Consider the following 5125-nt stretch of genomic DNA (forward strand, 5'->3'; position numbering starts at 1 on the left):
TGAGTTCTGCACCCCACCTTTCTCCTGCTCTATCAGGGACTCTCTGTTGCGTTTCCTGTCAGGGCGGTCATTGGTGGTAGCCGGGCATCATCTAGTTCTTCTGGTCTCAGGCTGAAGTCTCTGGTTTTTGTGGCCCTTTCTGTCTCTTGGGCTAATACTTCTTTGTGTCTTTTGTGTTCTTCATTTGCCTTTACTCCAGGTGGTTGCGACCAATTGATGTATCTTAGATGGGCACCTGCAAGCTTTTAAGACCCCAGATGCCACTCACCAAAGTAGGATGTAGAACAGTTTCTTAATAAACTTTGTTATGCCAATTGACCTAGATGTGCCCTGAAAGCATGGTCCCCAGACCCCTGCCCCTGCTACTTTATCCCTCGAAGTGTTTGATTGCATTCAGGAAACTTCTTAGCTTTGGTTTAGTCCAGTTGTGCTGACTTTCCCTGTAGTGTGTGCTGTCCTTCCCTTCACCTAAGATACTTCTTGTCTACTATCTAGTTAGTGAATAACCCTCACAGTCCCTCCCCACCCTCATAACCATCAAAGAATGTTTTCTTCTGTGTTTAAACCTTTTCTTGAGTTATTATAATAGTGGTCTTATACAATATTTCCTCTAGGTTTTCAAATTTGTTGGAGTACAATTTTTCATAGTATTCTGTTATGATTCTTTTAATTTCGGTTGGGTCTGTTGTGATATCACCCATCTCATTTCTTATATGGGTTGTTTGCTTCCTCTCCTGTTTTTCGTTTGTCAGTTTGGCCAATGGTTTATCAATTTTGTTGATCGTTTCAAAGAACCAGCTTTTGGTCCTGTTAACTCTTTCAATTGTTTTTCTATTCTCTATTTCATTTATTTCTGCTCTAATTCTGATTATTTCTTTTCTTCTGGTGCTCCAGGGCTTCTTCTGCTGCTCTCTTCCTACTTGTGATAGGACCTCTCTTTGCTAGGTTCTGTTCCGCAGTCCAGGTCTCCTCTAGGTTGACTGGATTCATAGCTTCAGAAATCCTTGACGACTACGCCAGTAACTGTTGTAGGGGAAAAACATCACAAGGTTTAGTAAAGCAAAAAGAAAGTTTTATTTGCCATATATTCAAAAAGGCAAAAGTGGGAAATAGACAACCATGATGCCACAGCCATGTCTGCCCAAGTCTAAAGAATATTACAGAAAAGGTAAGAATGGGAAAATGGACAACCATGCTGCCATAGCCATTTCTGCCCAAGTCTAGTCAATATCTTTTAATATTTAAAAGGCAGATTAAAGAAGAAGCAAGAAAGCAGAGATGAGGGGAGATAGATGTTACACCACACAAAGATCACCAAGGGACCAAGTAATAGAAGCTGAAAAGAGACAAGGACATTCTCCCAGAGTTGACAGAGAGAAAGGCTTCCCCTAGAGCTAGCACCCTTAATCTGGACCTCTAGTCTCCTAAACTGTGAGAAATTATATTTTTGTTTGTTAAAGTTATCCACTTGTGGTATTTCTGTTATAGCAGCACTGGATAACTAAAACATAATCAATATGTTCTGTAAGCAACTTCCTTCTAAATTAACCAGTGCGTACCATGGATTCATTTTTTACCCAAGTTTCTTTCCTTTCTACAGGTTCACTGTTGTTCATTTGACCCAACTAGATAAAGTGTTATCTGTATATGTCTATAGGTGGAAAACTAAAGAGGGAAGTGGATGCTGTGGAAATTTTTCCAAATCCCTCTCTGATGTTATTTATGAAACTTGCCATTTCTCACACCGTTTCACTTTAGCTGGAATAACTTCATGTTTTTTCAGCTTAAAAAAAATGTTTTTCTTTCAACCACCCCTGCTACCCAAGTCTAGCCCTAGTTAACACCTGTAGGTTGTCTACAATGGGAGTCTCACCTTCCCCAGTAGAGTATAGAAATTGTCTCTTGCATCAAGACCTAGCAGGCCCTAGGGATAGACTTTGTCTTCTGAGTATCCAGGGGAACTTTAACCTCCTGCTTCCTTAGCCAGTCAGAAATCCTGACCCTTCTTCCTAGTTCCCAGGTGTCCAGAATCCTTCAATTTCGAGGAGGATAAAAAATACAAGCCCTTGGAAACTTCATCCAATGCTTGTGGGAATGTGAAACGGTACAGCCATTGTAGAAAACAATCTGGCATTTCCTCAAAAAACTAGAGATAGAGCTGCCATATGAACCAGCGATTCCACTCCTAGGTATATACCCTAGGATCTAATTGAAGTGACACAGACATATGAACACCTATGTTCATTGCAACACTATTCACAATACCAGAAAGTTGGAAACAAATGTCCATGAATGGGTGAATGGGTAAGTAAAATGTGGTACATACATGCAATGGAATACTACTCAGCGGTAAAGAAAAATGAGTTCTGGAAACATCTTACAATGTGTATTGTATGAACCTGGAGGACATTATATTGAGCAAAATAAGTCAATCACAAAAAACAAATATTGTATGTTCCCACTTTTATGAAATGACCTGAATAGATAAATATACAGAAACTTATGTTCATTAGTTGTTGCCAGGGATGGGTGGTGGGAAGAAGGGGATTCACTCTCCAGATAGTAGACACTTGTTATTTTTGGTGGTGGGAAAGGCAACACTGAATGAGGGTGAAGTGTGCACAGCTTGACCAAGGTAAACGATGTCACTGAGATGTACACAAGAATAAAGAACCTTTTGGTAATTGCTATGGCATATATATATAGTCACTGTGAGTCAGAATCGACTCAACAACAATGGTTTTTTTTTTGGTATGGCATACATAATTTTGCAACAACCAAAAAATATATCTGTGAGTATATGTCTATGTATGTAGACATAAAGGAGCCCTGGTGATGCAGTGGTTAAGAGCTCCTCAGCTGCTAAACAAATGGTCTGCATTTCAAACCCACCAGCTGCTCTGCAGGAGAAAGACGTGGCAGTCTACTTCTGTAAAAATTACAGTTTTGGAAACCCTATGAGGAAGTTCTATTCTGTACTATATGAGTCAGAACCGACTCGATGGCACCTAACAACAACAACAAACCAAAAAAAAAAAAAAAAAACAGACTCATTGCCATTGAGTCAGTTTTGACTCATAGCAACCCTATGTACAACAGAACGAAACACTGCCCAGTTCTGTGCCATCCTCACAATCGTTCCAATGTTTGAGCCCATTGTTGCAGCCACTGTGTCAATCCATCTTGTTGAGGATCTTCCTCTTTTTCGCTGACCCTCTACTTTAACAAGCATGATGTCCTTCTCTAGGGACTGGCCCCTCCTTATAACATTGGTTTATGTAGGCATATATGTGTACAGATGCATATATGTGCATTTATGTGTGTGTGTATACTTAGGTGTATACATATGTATGTGCATGTATGTGTGTGCATGCATATATATTCATATATAATAATAAAACACGTAGGGGGCACAGTTACAGTTACTTCTTGGACATCACCAAACATCTCATGGGATTGGTTTTCTGGATTCAAGGCTTAGGACCATAGTCTCTTGGGACAACTTCATCAATTGGCATTAAAAAAAACCCATTGCCGTCGAGTCGATTCTGACTCATAGTGACCCTATAGGACAGAGTAGAACTGCCCCACAGGGTTTCCTAGTCTGTAATCTTTACAGAAGCAGATTATCACATCTTTCTCCCGCAGAGTGACTGGGGGGTTCAAACTGCTGACCTTTAGGTTAGCAGTTGAATGTTTAACCACTGTGCTACCAGGGCTCCTCAATTGGTATAATATAGCTCATAATGTTTATGTTCTATATCTTAGTTTGCTTGGTAGTGTCTGGGGTCTTAAAAGCTTGTTAATGGCCATTTAAGATACAACTATCGGTCTCTACTCGTTCAGAATAATAGAGAAAGAAAGAAACTGAAGACTCAAAGAAGAAACCGGTCTACAGGACTAATAATGTACATAAACCATGGCCTCCTCTACCTTGAGACCAGAAAAACTAGATGGTGCCCAGCTACCACTATCAACCATTCTGATCAGGGGCACAATAGATGGATTCTGATAGGATGGGAGAAAAATGTGGAACAGAACATCAGATTCTTAAAAATCCCTATATGCTGGATCTGTTGAGACTGAAGGACTCCCTGAGACTATTGCCCCGAGATACTCTTTAAATTTTGAACTAAAACAATCCCTTGAGGTCACCTTTTGCTAAATAAAAAGTTGGCTCACCTGTGAGTGATAAATAAAGGATACTGCCTGTGAGTCCTGTGCTCCTTTAAAAAAAAAATCATTTATATAAGACAAATGGTCAACCATTATTTTAAAACAAAGATGAGAATGTAAGGGGAAAGGTAAACTAGATTAACGGAAATGGAACAACCAGAACTGAAATAATGAGAATGGTCATACATTGTGAAGAATGTAACCAATATCAATGAAAAATTTGTGTAGAAATTGTTGAGTGGGAAACTAAACTGCTGTGTAAACCTTCACTGAAAACACAATACGATATCATTAAAACAAGCAAACAAATGTATACTATCCCTCAAGCCCAGCGACAAGTCTGGGCTGCTTGATCTTCTCATCCAACCCCTTTTAAAAAATTATTTACTTTGTTGTTGTTGAGAATATACACACCAAAACCTGCACCAATTCAACAGTTTCTACATGTACAATTCAGTAACATTGATTACATTATTCAAGTTGTGCAACCATTCTCACCTTCCTTTTCTGAGTTGTTCCTCCCCCATTAATAAAACTCACTATCCCCTAAGGTTCCTATCTAGTCTTCTGAGTTGCTGTTGTAAATTTCATTTTATATAGCTAGTTCTTTAAAGAGCATAATGCTCAAGGCAGATTTTTTTTTACTGGTTAAGCTAAACTATTATTTGGTTTTAAGAAGATTTCAGGGGAAATTTTTGGTTTAAGCCCTTTTAACTTGGACTAGGCTCTGTTTTGTTATACACCTTTCTAATATACGCATGACTCTTCCTCAGGTACAGTCTAGAGTCTCCATTTATCCTCGAAACAATCTATATGCCAAAGTATCGATATGTGTTCCTTAAATCAGACATCTCCCAGGTATTAACCTTGGCCTAGATCATACCTAAGTTTGTCTAATTTTTTGGACTTGGATTTTATGTATCCTGGTCCCTGCCCACACTGATCCTGG

Source organism: Trichechus manatus, unplaced genomic scaffold (genome assembly GCF_000243295.1).
Source record: "Trichechus manatus latirostris isolate Lorelei unplaced genomic scaffold, TriManLat1.0 scaffold00060, whole genome shotgun sequence".
NCBI classification, from domain to species: Eukaryota; Metazoa; Chordata; class Mammalia; order Sirenia; family Trichechidae; genus Trichechus; species Trichechus manatus.